The sequence below is a fragment of the Camellia sinensis genome, chromosome 5, assembly GCF_055761805.1.
Source record: "Camellia sinensis isolate YWXY chromosome 5, ASM5576180v1, whole genome shotgun sequence".
Classification (NCBI taxonomy): Eukaryota; Viridiplantae; Streptophyta; class Magnoliopsida; order Ericales; family Theaceae; genus Camellia; species Camellia sinensis.
The window spans coordinates 217,470,174-217,487,804 of record NC_138965.1 but is presented as its reverse complement, the minus strand read 5'-3'; positions in this window follow the sequence as shown (position 1 = coordinate 217,487,804).

Genomic DNA, 17,631 nt, shown 5'->3' with positions numbered 1-17,631 from the left:
GGATATTGGAGCCTTCTGAAGCTATGGTTCCAGGACTACCTTGCAAAAGAGAAAACAAACAGCACCTCAGCCTGATTTCACTAGAACAAATATGAGCATAGTTGAATGTCTGTACTTTTTACTGAATTCTATCCCAAAACAGATACCAACTTGGCAACTGATATGCACATCCTTGTACAGTTTCACTGTAAAACACATACCAGCTAAGTGAAAGCCAAAACACCCCTATGATGGGGTAGGGTTACCTTGTCCTAATCTTGTCAGGAGCTAGGGATTCACTATGCAAACAAGCGGTTTCATATAATCCTGCACTCGGGTGAGCAACCTGTCCTAGTTTGGAACAGTCTCTATAGCTTCCGATATGCAACTAGGCTGATTGGTCAAAAAGGGTACCTCAGCAAGACTACCTAATATACCTCTCGCGCCTAACACCGAGAAGTGAAAGGAGGATCAAACGGTACAACAGTAGTCCAGATTCGAGGGTTGTGTTCCCATCGTGGTAGAGCCCGCAACCAGTCAGCCTTATGGCACGCTTTTCCAAGCAAGCCTCTAATAAACCGTTTAGGAATAGCAGATGGCAAACACTATGACTTAGGCATACCAATGCAAATGCAATGCAAAGAAACACATATGTATAGATAAAACAACATATCATGAGTTCAAGTCAAGTTCTCTAATTCCTCAGCAGAGTCCGCCAGAAACTGTGGGCTCGCCTTTTTCCGCGCCCCCACCTTTCGAAAAAAGTTTTAAAAGAAGGCCTCGCAATTCGGACTCTACCTGTGGTTTTGAATCTAGTCTCACAAGTGCAATGTGAAACTGATAAACACCAAAGAGTCCAAATTTGGCAAATCTTTTAAAAAACTGATTTTAAGTCAAATAATTCTAAAATTGGACTGCTTTGCCAAATTACAGAGTTGCCACCTAAATATTTTGTTTTGGAAAAATTTAGGAAATCCTGACTCGTGCCAAAGGTCACGTGTCTGTCATCACCAAAGTTACCTTGGTTCGAGAACTTGGGTATAAGAGGGAAAAGTCTTGAAATGAGCACTCCCGCTCGCCTGATCAAAGAATCGGCCTCTACTAATCATGATATGTCATTTTATAAACCTTATGTGTTCTTATTCCTGTTATTAGCTAACTTTATTATGTGATGCACACAAGCAAGTATAGACTAAGTCGTAAGACTTGGAACGAATTCAACTCATGTTTGCTTTCGAAAATGGTTTGAAGTTGCCACCCTCAAGTGGGCTTAGAAATGCGGATTTGCCACCTCAAGTGGGCTTAAAACATAATTTGTCACTTCGCAAAGTGGGCTTAAAACGTACATTTGTTGAATTGTTCCAATTCAAACAATAAGCCTTCATCCACAGGCATTCATGCAGTTTAGCACGTAAGCACATAGTCTCGTGACAATCATGCTATCATGGCATCATGGCAATCACACTCATGCAAGCATGTAAAGCGTAAAACTTACCGAGTACTCCAAGCCAAAACAAAAACTAGTTAGAAACAATGCATGATCCTAATTATACAAGATGCCGAATGCAACATATGCAATGATGCAATAAAATAGGCTTGGTTACTTAATCATGGTATCTGCAACACTTTGATAGCATGCTTTGAAACACGTATTCAAAGAAGATATTGAAATGACGATGCAGTTTGAATGATGCGCCGAGCCTCGATGCATGTAAGACAAATAAATGGATGCAAGCATAAGGTATGCTAATTGAAACATGATCCCTAATCTAATCATCAAAAGCTAAATGAAATGGAGAAAGACGCGGGGTTAGAAGACATACACACACGCACGTACACTTATAACAACATTATGCCCTCGCGAAGGAGGGTCCGAATGAATAAGAACTAAGCTAATCTAAGCTAAGCCAATCAAACTAATCTAATTAAACTAATTAGACTAATTATTACAACACTTAACTAATTAGCAAACTAATCAATTAAAACAATTGCGCACTACCTAAACATACAAGGCATTAAACTATGCTACTACTGCTCTACTTCAGGAAGTGGAAGATACATGTACTCAGTTTTCGCCCCAAAAAGCCACTGTTTTGCTCTTGAGAGGCTCTGTTTGCAGGGTTGAACATACTCTAGAATCTTTCTGCTCTAACTTACCAAAACTTGCTGAGGCTTACACCAGTGACCTGCCAACCATAGAAGGTTCCTGCTGGCCATCTGCCGGCCAAGAATGAGGCACTGCCGACCATTGGTGAGGCACTACCGGCCACTAATGCTCTAAGTCATCACACTGGAACAAAGCACAAACAGAGCAAAATGACGGTTTTTCCAGGGGTATATTTGTACTGTACCCCTCCTTATCATCTCAAAACCTCAGAGGAGTGGCACTCTTGGATCCAAAATCACCAATCAAGCAATTTCATTGCATGATGACTAAAGATCCAAGTTGTACAATGTCAATAAATGCACAAATATGACATAAAGGACCACCACCCTGTAGACGTCCCCCGAACGCCCCGGGGAGGAACGAGTCCCCCCTATTCCGTTCATTATTGGGCTTCACTACAGTTCAGGACTCTCAAATTGTCATAGTTCTAAATCTGAACCAAAGAGTCCAAATCCGGCAAATCGTTTTGAGAAAACAGATTTTTTTGAAAGAAGTGCCAAACATGGACTGCTTTGCCAGATACAGAGTCGCCACCTAAATATTTTATTTTGGGAAAATTTACGAAACCCTGACTCGTTGCCTAAGGCCACGTGTCCGTCATCACCAAAGTTGTCTCGGCTCGGGAACTTGGGTACGATTGGGGAAGGTCACTTCGTGAGCACCCCCGCTCGCCCGATCAAAGATCGGCCTCTACTAACCATGATATCTATTTTTGAAAACATTGTGTGTTCTTATTCCGGTTATTAGCCTAGATTACTATGTGATGCATACAGCATACAAGTATAGACTGAATCGTCTGAATTGGAACAAAACATTTCATGTTTATTTTTTAAAGTGGTTTGATGGTGCTACCCGTAAGTAGGCTAAGATGTGGATTTGCCACCCTCGGGTGGGCTTAGAAAAGCATGATTTTGCCACTATCTAGTGGGCTTAAAACACACATTTGATGAATTGTTCCAATTCAAATAACCCAACCTTCACCCACAGGCATTCAGGCAGTTATATCACATAAGCATATAGCCTCATGGTAAGCATGCTATCATGGTAGTCACTCACACGCATGCAAGGATGCTAAAGCATAAAACTTACCGAGTACTCCAAGCCAAAACAGAAGTTAATTAGAAATCCATGCATGATCCTAATTATACAGAAATGCCTAATGCAACACATGCAAAATGCAACTATAGCAGGCTCGGTTTTTCTAAACATGGCGTATGAAATGCTACAGCTAATATGTATTCAACTTGGAATTGAAAATACAATGCAGTTAGTATGATGCGCCGAGCCCGGTGCATGCAAAACAGATGAATGATGCAAACATGCTGTCATACTGTATGCTAATTGAAACATGCCCTAATCTAACCATTATAAGCTGGTAAATAAAAGGGAGAAAGACGTGGGGTTGGAAGACATACATCACACACACGCACACTTATTACAACATTGCCCTCGCATAGAGGATCCGAATAAATAATATACAGTCCCGAATAAATATTACAATCCAAATAATTACAAAATCTTAATTAATTTACAAATTTAACTAAGAAAGCTGTAAACTAGCATGCAAGCTAGGGACTGCCTCGACTCCGCTCCAGATGATGAATGATGCATGTTCGGGTCGCCTTTGCGCGGAAATCCACTGTGATGCCCCAATTAGCCTCTGTTTTGCAATGGTTCTTGGAAAGCGTGCCAAGTCCCGGAAGACCGCTGATTCTTGATTTGCTGCAACAGAGAGCAGGAGAGGGGCATAGCAATGTATTTTCACAGATGTATGCATGCCTTGATCCTCGTGCCACCAATCACGCATATCGATGCATGATGGCCGAGCAGTCGATTTGCATTACTCAATGTAGAATGAATGCACATGAAAACTCAACTAAAACCTAACTCCATCATGGGTAATCCGGAGTGTCGGTGACTGGGGAATTGAGACACGTTCCGTCACTCGGAGTACGAAACGTACCTCGTTTCCCGTGCTCGGGCTAACTCCTACCCCAAACACAATGCAATATGCATGACATGCATGAATGCAACTAATATACAACCTAGCATGCACAATGCTATGAAATAGCATACACGATGCACGAGATAACAAGGCATACACAATGCGCTAACATACAACCTAGCATACACAATGCTATGAAATGAAATGGCATACACAATGCACAAGGGACTTACACCAGCATGAGTGGACCTCATTCACACTCACATAAGAGGCCATTAGATGAAAATGAGACACTCGAGATGCGTGCACACGTGCACGCAAATCGAGGACCGATCCTAAGGCACGAAATGCCACTCTAACAAGACATGGAAAAAGACGGAATATGGCATATTAGCATGCAAATTTCAGCGCTAAAATATGACCCAAAATGGCCCCGAATCATGGAAACATGGCACCCGATGCATGGAATGGGACCCAAAATGCAAAACTAGGCATGCGCAATGGCCTATAGCTATACAAAAAATGCACTATTTGATCATGAAATGTGAACACATATTCAAGGCAGCCCCAAAACAAGCATGTTTACAGTTTTAAGTAAGGCCAAACAATGAACACAAATGGGGCTAAGCTAGCATGCGAAAATGGCCCTAAATGTGAGATAAAGAAGCAAGTCACAGCTGATGACCCCAAACAAGAGAGGGCCCTTCAACAATGTTGAAGAGGGACCCAAAACATGGCATTTTACAGTTTATGATCAAGCCCAAAACAGTGCACAAGCATGCTCAAAATACTATGCAAAATAAGGTCAAAAAGAGAGCTATAACACAAAGTGCAAAAAGGATGCCTCAAACAGTAAAAGACCCTTAATGAAACATGAATAGAGGGTCAAAATAAGTCCACATACAGTTTGGACCGAAGCCTAAAAACAGAAGCACAAGAGGCTAACAAATCATGCAAAAATGGAGCCAAAAGAGAGATATAAAGGCAAGTGGCAAATGGAAGCCTCAAACAGTAATGAGCCCTTCAACAATGTTGAATAAGGGCTCAAAATAAGCAACTTTACAGTTTATGACAGAGCTCAAAACAGTTTACACGTAGGCCAAAAAAACTACACAAGAAATAGGTACACAAGAGGGGTAATGAAGCAAGTGGTAGTTAGGGACCTTAAACATGGAAGGACCCTAAAACAAACATGAAACATACATCAAAACAAGACTATTTTCAGTTAGGGTCGGAGCCCAAATATACAAGCATGTATGGCTTAGAAAGGATACAAAAAACAAGCTTAAAAGAGAGAAAATGGTGCTCACCCTTGAAGACTAAACTTTAGCAGCCTTTTGGACCAAAATGCAGCACTCCTAGGCTCTGGAGAACAACCTCAAGCTGCTGGAATGGAGGATGGAAGGGTGGTGCTAGGTGGTGGTGTGGAAATGGTGTAGGGCTTGAGGGTTTGGAGCTTGGAAATATAGAGAGAAAGAGAGATACAAGGCAAGAGGCTTGGGGGAAAATTTTGTAACCCTTAAAACAGAGCTGGAGCTGCTGTTATATAGACAAAGAAGGGTGGAAAAGAGGGGGAAAAATGGGGGGGGGGGAAACAATTCAAGTTTCCCCCCAAAAGGCCAAACCCTCGGACATAAGGCCTAGAGGAAAACAAAATTCAATTCTAGGACACACTTGGGGAGGGGGTTATGGCCAGCTAGCTAAAAAGGGCAAAAAAATTCATTTCACCAGCTAGGTGGCCGGCCTGCTAGATTTTCTGGCCGGCCTGCTACTTTCAGGACAAAAAAAAATGGGCTCCCGGAAAGAAAAGTGGCCGGTGGGTGATTTTCAAGTCCAATGGTGGCCGTTCAAGTGTCCAAATTGAAGCCCCAGAAGTTAGATTTCCAATGGCACAAACCTTGCATTAAAATTCCTCCTGTGGAAAAAGTTATGCCTTTTTTGGTGAAGCCGCGCAGATTTCGGTTCAACCAGAGTGATGCCCTACTTTAATCAACTATATCTCCCCCGTCCGGAATTGGATTTAGGAGATTCTTGAGTGCAAAATGAAGCCCCGGAAGTATTATTTCCAACGGTGGTGGCCTTATAGCTTGATTCCAAGTATGCAAATGGATAGGCCCGATTCGGCGAGGGCTGTTCGACTCTTTCTTAACGGTTCATGCCCATTTTCTCCCCCAACTGGATTTCTTCCCTCTTCTCCTCTTTTCTTCGACTCCAAACCCCTAAGTAAGGTGTTGTGAAATATTTTTCAAAGATTTCATCTCTCTTTCATTTATTTCCACTTTGTCCTTGCTCGGTTTACCGAAAAGCGCAACATTTGACAAAATGCGAGCCTCGGAACATCGTAAAAAACTTTATTTCAAAAATGTTTTGAAAGAGAGGGTTTTAAGGTCTAAAATCTTTTGATCAAAATTGTTTTGGTCCAAAAAGGGATATGAAGTTGAACTTTGACTCTCTCCTTGCCGAAGAAACTGAACCTTTCCCCTGCACACCTTTCTCCATCATGTAAACCATCAATCGCGTCCAAGTCTTAAAGGCAGTCAAAAATAGGGTGTCTACAGTTGCCCCTCTTTAACAGAACTCAGAAGTCAAGAAGTGACGGGAGTGAAAGTCAAAGCCCAGAGACGACCCATTTTTGACAAGGCCGAAGACTTGGACAAACAAACAAAGTACAGGCAAATAAATGGTTGCGCCCGCAGGCTGCCTACGTATCCCTTTGCAAGGAATCAAACCAAAGTAGTTCAGGGGCAGGATAAAATGATATGCAAAAATATTTTGATAAGTGGACTTATACACTACGCGAAGCCGATTTGAAAGTTGGACTTATACGCTACGCGAAGCCGTCTTGAAGATTGGACTTATACGCTACGCGAAGCCGGTTTGAAAGTTGGACTTATACGCTACGCGAAGCCAGTTTGATAATTGGACTTATACGCTACGCGAAGCCGGTTTGATAATTGGACTTATACGCTACGCGAAGCCGATTTGATAATTGGACTCATGCAATGCACTGTAATGTAGTGGCTAAAATGCAATGTAATAGCTAAGAGGTAAAGGTACCTTATAGGGGCAATTGGCAATGACTTACCTCATGCTGCTGGGGATCTTTCGCTTCTCCTTGGTTGAACCGCAGGTACTACTTTTCTCCCTGACTATGGTCGCAGTTTTCCCTATTCTCCAACAGGGTGACAAACTAGGTTGGATCAGTATCCAGAATTGAGGTGCATACAGATGCTATCTCAATCTATGGGGCTGCCATACAGATTTCAAGCCGAGGATATACCCCTGGGTATTTAAACCAGACTTTAGTCTCGGAAATCCCGAACCTTTGCGTTCTAGGCATAAGCCATTCGAACTCTAGTTTCCACCGTCTCAGTTAGTCTCCTAGGAACTCACCGCAAACACAGGCAGGTGGACCACCAGAAGTCGTTCGAGCATGACAAACACCAAAGGAATTGCACCTTTAAAGGATTTAAGGTCTCCTAGACCGGAAAGTGCACAAGACGGTGCGAATAAATGTAAGTACGATGCGCAAAACAACGCGAATGATGATGCAGGATTTAAGGTCTCCTTAGACCGAAGGATTTAAGGTCTCCTAGACCAGGTGAGCGCACAAGACAGTAGATCTCGGGCACACAGCGCATTCTTCGGGTACGCAGTTCATTTTTGGGCACACAGCTATTTCTTCGGGCATACAGCTCATTTTCGGGCACACAGCTCGTTTTTCGGGTACATAGCTCCTTCTTCGAGCACACAGCTCCTTTTCAGGCACACAGCTCATTTTCCGGGCACACAGCTCCTTTTCAGGCACACAGCTCATTTTTCGGGCACACAGCTCCTTCTTTGGGCACACAGCTCGTTTTCAGGTACACAGCTCCTTTTCAGGCACACAGCTCATTTTTCGGGCACACAGCTCCTTCTTTAGGCACACAGCTCATTTCCCGAGCACACAGCTCGTTTCCGGGCACATAGCTCCTTTTCAGGCACACAACTCTTTTTTCGGGCACACAGCTCGTTTTTGGGCACACAGCTCTTTTTCTGGGCACACAGCTCGTTTTTGGGCACACAGCTCATAACACTGCTCAATCTGAACACTTAGTCTATAACACAGCATTTGGTTTGCATTTTGAACACACAGCTCAAGCACTTGAATTTCTGAACACGCAGCTCAAACTTTTGGCGTGACCACGCAACCCACATTTTTGAAATCTGAACACACAGCTCGAACTTTTGTCGCAAACACGCAGCCCACATTTTCTTGAAATCTGAACACACAGCTCAAACTCTTGCGGTGAACACGCGGCCCACATTTTCTTGAAATCTGAACACACAGGTCAAACTTGTTGTCGTGAACACAGAGCCCACAGTTTCTTAAAATCTGAACACACAGCTCAAACTCTTGCGGTGAACACGCGGCCCACATTTTCTTGAAATCTGAACACACGGCTCAAACTCTTGCGGTGAACACGCGGCCCACATTTTCTTGAAATCAGAACACACAGCTTAAACTTGTTGTCGTGAGCACACAGCCCACAGTTTCTTGAAATCGAACACACAGCTCAAACTCTTGCGGTGAACACGCGGCCCACATTTTCTTGAAATCTGAACACACAGCTCAAACTTGTTGTCGTGAACACACAACCTACAGTTTCTTGAAATCTGAACACACAGCTCAAACTCTTGCGGTGAACACGCGGCCCACATTTTCTTGAAATCTGAACACACAGCTCAAACTCTTGCGGTGAACACGCGGCCCACATTTTCTTGAAATCCGAACACACAGCTCAAACTTGTTGTCGTGAACACACAGCCCACAGTTTTTTGAAAGTTGAACATGCGGCCCAAACTTTGAGGTGAACACATAGCACACACTAGTTGAGAGTTGAACACACAGCCCAAACTGTTGAATTTCTGAATACGCAGCCCAAATTTTGAGGTGAACACACAGCACACACTGGTTGAGAGTTGAACACGCAGCTCACTGTCTTTGAAGTTTGAACACGCAGCCCGAATGTTGAGGTGAACACACAGCACACACTGGTTGAGAGTTGAACACGCAGCTCACTGTCTTTGAAGTCTGAACACGCAGCCCGAATGTTGAGGTGAACACACAGCACACACTGGTTGAGAGTTGAACACGCAGCCCAAACTTTCTTTGAAGTCTGAACACGCAGCCCGAATGTTGAGGTGAACACACAGCACACACTGGTTGAGAGTTGAACACGCAGCCCAAACTTTCTTTGAAGTCTGAACACGCAGCCCGAATGTTGAGGTGAACACACAGCACACACTAGTTGAGAGTTGAACACGCAGCCCAAACTGTTGAATTTCTGAACACGCAGCCCATTTTTGAGGTGAACACACAGCACACACTAGTTGAGAGTTGAACACGCAGCCCAAACTGTTGAATTTCTGAACACGCAGCCCATTTTTTAAGGTGAACACACAGCACACACTAGTTGAGAGTTGAACACGCAGCCCAAACTGTTGAATTTTTGAACACGCAGCCCATTTTTTGATTGTGAACACGCGGCGCACACTTGTTGAAAGTCGAACACACAGCCCAAACTTTTGAATTTCTGAACACGCAGCCCATTTTTTGATTGTGAACACGCGGCGCACACTTTGTTGAAAGTCGAACACGCAGCCCAAACTTTTGAATTTCTAAACACGCAGCCCATTTTTTGATTGTGAACACGCAACACACATTTGTTGAAAGTTGAACACGCGGCTCAAACTTTTGAACTTCTGAACACGCAGCCCATTTTTTGATTGTGAACACGCAGCACACACTTGTTGAAAGTTGAACACGCAGCTCAAACTTTTGAACTTCTGAACACGTAGCCCATTTTTTGATTGTGAACACGCGGTGCACACTTGTTGAAAGTCGAACACGCAGCCCAAACTTCTGAATTTCTGAACACGCAGCCCATTTTTTGATTGTGAACACGCAGCACACATTCGTTGAAAGTTGAACACGCAGCTCAAACTTTTGAACTTCTGAACACGCAACCCATTTTTTGATTGTGAACACGCAGCACACACTTGTTGAAAGAAGTTGAACACGCAGCCCAAACTTTCGAACTTCTGAACACGCAGCCCATTTTTGAAAGTTGAACACGCAGTCCGAACTCTTGATGGTGAACACACAGCCCACAGTTTTTAGAAGTCGAACACGCAGCTCATTCATTTCATTTGCACGCAGCTTATACATCACACTTTGAACACACAGCTCACACACTTCACTTGTGAACACGCAACCCACACATTTCTCTTCTGAACACGCAGCTCATTCATTTCATTTGCACGCAGCTCACATATTTCAATTCTGATCGCGCAGCTCATTCATTTTCATTTGCACGCAGCTCATTCTTAATTCTGAACACGCAGCTCATAAATTTTCACTTCTGAACTCACAGCTCATTCACTTCATGTTGAATACGCAGCTCACATACTTCAATTCTGAACACACAGCTCATATACTTCAATTCTGAACACATAGCTCATATACTTCAATTCTGAACACACAGCTCATATACTTTATGTTGAACACGCAGCTCACGTACTACAATTCTAAACACATAGCTCATATACTTCAATTTTTGAACACGCAGCTCATAACATAACACTGCTCAATTTGAACACACGGCCCATAACTCAGTAGTCTTTTAATTTTGAACACACAGCTCATTCTGAACCTACAGGATGCGATGACGGAACTTGCAAAAGTTGAAACAAACTCAGATGTCCAACATCTTCCTCTTTTCCTTTTGCTTTGAAGTTTGGAACCTATATAGCTTCAGATGGGTTCTGGCTTTACTGTTCCCACATGGCTCGGGTTGAACCTTGCGTTTTTTTGAAAGAACAAAATCTTGTTTTGCACAAATGTGGAGAACGACACGGCACTCTGAGCACAAGACAATTTTTTAAAATTAAGAAATGTGTTCTTAACTGGGCATTGAGCCTACGACTGAACACAGCGAAAAAGACTGAACAAGGGAAAAGAAAAGATAAAAACCTAAACGCATCGAGACACACTCGGAACGACTCAAAGCAAGAATCGAGACAAACAAAACAAAAGACACGACACACAGACGTGTTACAAAGACGAGAGACCTCTCAGTACGCGAGGAGCCAGTTTCTTCGGGTATTGTTTCCCACCCTTTCTCATTTGTGATTCTCACATCACTCGGCCCTCAGGCTTTGTTTTTGCTGAAAAAGCCCTTTTCCTCACTTTTTCTCTCAGCGCACATCTCTCTATTCTTTAATCTCTCATTTTTATCCCTCCCCTGGGTGGTTGATGGACAAACAGAAAGTTGCGGGCTCTTGCCCAACATAATCAGCTCGCGGCTATTTCCTTCGGTGACATCTATCGATGTGCCGGATGAGGGAATGGAGCATCTCGATCCATTCCAATTCGTGTTTCGCACTCGGCTTGATACCTCGCTGCTTGGAGGATGAGAGAGCTTTCAACCCTTTGTTGTTAACTTCAGTTATCCCCTTTTCTGGCGGGTAGAGTGTCCTTTCTGGCAAATAGAGTGCCCTTTTCTGGCAAGTATGTTGACAACGGGGAAAAGACAGAACACCTGACTTAACTTTGCCCTTAGTTCATTATTTTGACCATTTTTGGTTTTCGACGTTCTGTTAAAACAATTTTGACCAACATGAGAGTTAGATTAACATGCTTGTTCGATTTTCTGATTTAAAATCATGCAAGTTAGGTTATGAGCACTGAAAATTTTCCTTTTTTGGGTCCAAGAAATGGTCCAGTTTTGAAAAATGGAGTACTTTTCGAGAAGATTAGTCAACCTCAGTAAAAATTCTCAAAAACTATTTTTGCAAACGACCACTGCTCAACGAGCACGGAACCTACTCTTGAGATGCACAACCTCGGATCCATAGCAATGGGAAATTATCCTTTGTCTGAAGGACACTGCATGACAACGGAAAGATGCCCCTTGTTTGAAATGACACTGCGGCGTTTTGAATGGCAACGAAAAGTTGCCCCTTGTTTGGATAGCACCGCAGCGCATTGTAGTCAGTCCTCAGAGCGACGAACACAATCAGACTCTCAGATACAAAGAAGACAAAGATGACCAGAACCATCGCATGGACACAGTCGATTTGGAAGTGTTTATGGCTGGACTTCAGAATGAAGTTGCCTACGTATCCCAAACATGGGAATCAAGCCTTACGTAGTTCGGGGTTAAGGTACACTCGGGTATTTAACCTCTCCTTTTTATGCTCTAACTTTTGCCAAGGCGCCTGTTGCGGGTTTTCGGCCTTGCGAGTTTTGTTCTTCTTTTTTCTTTTTCTCAATTTTTCTTTTTTTTTTTTTTTTGATATATTTTTTTGCATTTTTCTTTTTCTTTTCTTTTTGCATTTTTTTTATCTCGCTCTAACTTTTGCCTGGGTCACCCTTCTGGGTTTTCAACCCAGCGAGCCTCTCAAGGGTAAAAGTGTAGCTTGGTCCATGTAAAATGGTTCTGAGATCTCGAATTCGTCTGAATCCAAGAGAATGGCTGTTGTTCGTTGATGATATAGGAGTCTATCCAATGGGGGGGGCTGAATTTGCCCCTAGTGTTGTAGATCGGAACTCAGTTTTTCTTTAGCAATACTTTCTTCTTTCTTCCCCTCTGGGATTTGGCATTCTTGCCGATCTTTGTTAGCTTGAGAAACATCCCAATTTTTTTGACTCTTCAAGCACATCTAACAGTTTTGCCCCTAGTTTGAGGGCTTTTGATCTAACTTCGCAAGCTTCCTTTGAAAACACTTGATCTTCTTGATTTGACTTTCCTTACCCCTAGTCCGAGGGTTGCTTCGAATCTGGCCACGCAGGCCTCGCATTATGGTTGACCTTTGAACTTTCTGAGGCCGAGTTTGAGGTTTGAAAGCAAGGGGTCGAGTCTCGAGGCTGAGAGCGATCCTAGGCTGCACAATCTCAAGAGCGATTCCACACAGGTCTTCGCAGGACCGCACAAAACATTTTTTGAAATCTTTTAAGAAAGCGACTAGTCGCTTGCGCTGAAGACAATGTAGAACCAATCTGGATCAAGCCAGGATCCTTCTCAGTACTCACATTAACAAGCATGATCTCATTCATTAAGGGCTTCTCTTTCTCTCAGTTGATCAAATTTTTGCAAATCCCGAGGAATTCCTTCCTCTTTGTTTTCACCACAGTGTTAGAAAAAAGTTTTAAAAACTTAGGTCAATGCAATGAGTTCAAGGCACAAAAAAGACACAGTTCTGGTCAAATACTGCCATCTCAATCAGAACTTCTGGCATAACTGGCACACGGCAGAAGCAAATACAAGAGCGTGAAAATTACCGCTGTTTCATTCAAATTTGTTGGTGTAACTGGCTCCAAGCAAGAACAGACTCAAAGCAAAACGAAAAGACAAACACAAAACAAAATGGTGATGCCTGAGGTAACACCCCCGGAATCACCCGACCTTTGTACAACAGGACTGACTCGATGCAACAAGACAGACCCTTAATCAAGAAGACTGACTCGAGACAATGAGACAGACTCAAAACAAAACTACAGAACTGACTCAACACCCAAGTCAGAAACTACAAAACTAGCATTCGTAAATGCTCAAAATAGTGCGTGCTATACGCCACATCCGAGGTAAACTGCGCGCCGCCCGCAGGTGGTCCAACCCTTGATCACATACTTGCATTATCCTCGAAATCCACCAACCCGGTGGTGACAGACTTTGCCGAGCTTGGAGGGAGGATGACTTCATTGTCAATCAAATCTTGCACTTCGTGGCGAAGACGAAAGCAGTTGTCGGTGCTGTGACCGGTTTGCTGATGGTATGCACAGTACTGGGTACCATCATGCTTAGCTGGAAGGGGACTCGGGAGAGGCCGAGGCTCGAGGGGTTTGAGATGCCCTTTTTTGACGAGGATTTGAAGGGCCTTAGACAAAGGCATGTAGAGGGCATGGAAGACTCTGCGACCTCGGGGCGGATACTTCGAGGCTTGCTGACTTTTGTTGGACGCACTCGAAAAAGGGTCGGCAGGTGCTGCCTTGGCTCTCTGATCTTTTCTAGGTGCAGGGTTAGGATTGGAAGGAACTGTTCTGGTACGACGGTCCCCATCTCGATTTTCCCTCTGGCTTAAACTGCTCTCGGCCTGAGTGGGGAAGATATCATCCACAGTTTTTACAGCAACAGCGAACACCTGCTGTTTATTCAATCCTCCGGCTTTCAAAGCCTCAACAACCCACAGGAGTTGTTCGTAGGGATCGGTGTCCACCTTCATCTTGTTCTTACCACTCGCCTCGGCTTGGTAGAAGGTTTGAGTTGTTACATCAGAGTGGAGCCCCGTTGTTGTCGACATGCCATTGCCGGAACTTGGGATGGCTTCAGGTTGGCTAAGTTCGATTACAATTCGTCCCAGTAGCGGGGGCTCCTCCGGTATGAAATTCCTGGCATACGATGTGGTTGGTGGCGGAGCCAACATTCTGCAGGCTAGATCTGCCACAGATCTTTGAAGGTCACCAATCATTCCCATCAACTCGAATGTGGTGGGCTCACGGGTTTGACATAACTGGGGTTCCCAGATCGGATGTGCGGCAGGTGACCTGGGTGGGTGTGGCACTTCAACATCGGTATCACCTTGCAATGTGATTCCTTGGTCTGATGCGGCTGCCATAATTTCTTCTGAATTGTGCATCATCACGAGTTTTGCTGAATTGAACAGAGATGATGTGACTGGTGACTGACGGATCAGATGGACCGGACTGGTGACTAACGGATCTGAAGAACCGGTGAGCCTTTTTCTGTCTTGCCTCAGCAAAGGAGAACACTAGTTGCTCTGAACCGAGTCTCTGAACCCCCCCTGAAAGAGAAAACATGCGGCATCTCAGCCCAATCCCACTAATACAGACATGAGCATTACTGAATAACTGCATTCGACTGCTGATCACTGTTCCCAAAATTACTGCCCCCCCCAAAACTGAATCCGATACCCGCAGATATAACTGATTCCCAAAATGCTGAACTGGTGCCCGCAGGCCCTTGATACCCAGAAACACTGAACTGGTGCCCGCAGGCCTGATTCCCAAACTTGTAAACTGATACATGCATTCTTGTAGAGACGCACTCTAAAAGCACATAACAAGAAAATGAGAGCCAAAACACCCCTATGGTGGGGTAGGGTTTCCTTGTCCTATTTTGTCAGGAGCTAGAGTTTCACTACGCACGCAGCGGTTTCAAACAACCTATCGGGTAAGCAACGTGTCCTAGTTTGGAATGGTCACTACGGATTCCGAATATGCACTAAGTCAAATGGTCAAAAGGGTGCCCCGGTAAAACCGGGGTTTGTGTTCCCATACTGGCAGAGCCCACAACCAGTCAGCCTTATGGTCATGCCTTGACAAGACAAGCCTCCGGCAAACCGTTCAAGAATAGCATATGGCAAACACGGTGTCCTAGGTGCACCAATGTACATGCAATGCAAAGAAACACATAAGTGTAGTCAAAAACAGATATCATGAGTTCGAGTCAAGTTCTCTAAATCCCCAGCAGAGTCGCCAGAAACTGTAGACGTCCCCCGAACGCCCCGGGGAGGAACGAGTCCCCCCCGTTCCGTTCATTATTGGGCTTCACTACAGTTCAGGACTCTCAAATTGTCACGGTTCTAAATCTGAACCAAAGAGTCCAAATCCGGCAAATCGTTTTGAGAAAACAAATTTTTTTGAAAGAAGTGCCAAACATGGACTGCTTTGCTAGATACAGAGTCGCCACCTAAATATTTTATTTTGGGGAAATTTAGGAAACCCTGACTCGTTGCCTAAGGCCACGTGTCCGTCATCACCAAAGTTGTCTCGGCTCGGGAACTTGGGTACGATTGGGGAAGGTCACTTCGTGAGCACCCCCGCTCGCCCGATCAAAGATCGGCCTCTACTAACCATGATATCTATTTTTGAAAACATTGTGTGTTCTTATTCCGGTTATTAGCCTAGATTACTATGTGATGCGTACAGCATACAAGTATAGACTGGATCGTCTAAATTGGAACAAAACATTTCATGTTTATTTTTTAAAGTGGTTTGATGGTGCTACCCGTAAGTAGGCTAAGACGTAGATTTGCCACCCTCGGGTGGGCTTAGAAAAGCATGATTTTGCCACTATCTAGTGGGCTTAAAATACACATTTGATGAATTGTTCCAATTCAAATAACCCAACCTTCACCCACAGGCATTCAGGCAGTTATATCACATAAGCATACAGCCTCATGGTAAGCATGCTATCATGGCAGTCACTCACACGCATGCAAGGATGCTAAAGCATAAAACTTACCGAGTACTCCAAGCCAAAACAGAAGCTAATTAGAAATCCATGCATGATCCTAATTATACAGAAATGCCTAATGCAACACATGCAAAATGCAACTATAGCAGGCTCGGCTATTCTAAACATGGCGTATGAAATGCTACAGCTAATATGTATTCAACTTGGAATTGAAAATACAATGCAGTTAGTATGATGCGCCGAGCCCGGTGCATGCAAAACAGATGAATGATGCAAACATGCTGTCATACTGTATGCTAATTGAAACATGCCCTAATCTAACCATTATAAGCTGGTAAATAAAAGGGAGAAAGACGTGGGGTTGGAAGACATACATCACACACACGCACACTTATTACAGTTGTGCCCTCGCGCAGAGGGTCCGAATAAATAATATACAGTCCCGAATAAATATTACAATCCAAATAATTACAAAATCTTAATTAATTTACAAATTTAACTAAGAAAGCTGTAAACTAGCATGCAAGCTAGGGACTACCTCGACTCCGCTCCAGATGATGAATGATGCATGTCCGGGTCGCCTTTGCGCGGAAATCCACTGTGATGCCCCAATTAGCCTCTGTTTTGCAATGGTTCTTGGAAAGTGCGCCAAGCCCCGAAAGACCGCTGATTCTTGATTTGCTGCAACAGAGAGCAGGAGATGGGCATAGCAATGTATTTTCACAGATGTATGCATGTCTCGATCCTCGTGCCACCAATCACGCATATCGATGCATGATGGCCGAGGAGTCGATTTGCATTACTCAATGTAGAATGAATGCACATGAAAACTCAACTAAAACCTAACTCCATCATGGGTAATCCGGAGTGTCGGTGACTGGGGAATTGAGACACGTTCCGTCACTCGGAGTACGAAACGTACCTCGTTTCCCGTGCTCGGGCTAACTCCTACCCCAAACAAAATGCAATATGCATGACATGCATGAATGCAACTAATATACAACCTAGCATGCACAATGCTATGAAATGGCATACACGATGCACGAGATAACAAGGCATACACAATGCGCTAACATACAACCTAGCATACACAATGCTATGAAATGAAATGGCATACACAATGCACAAGGGAGTTACACCAACATGAGTGGACCTCAGTCACACTCACATAAGAGGCCATCAGATGAAAATGAGACACTCGAGATGCGTGCACACGTGCACGCAAATCGAGGACCGATCCTAAGGCACGAAATGCCACTCTAACAAGACATGGCAAAACA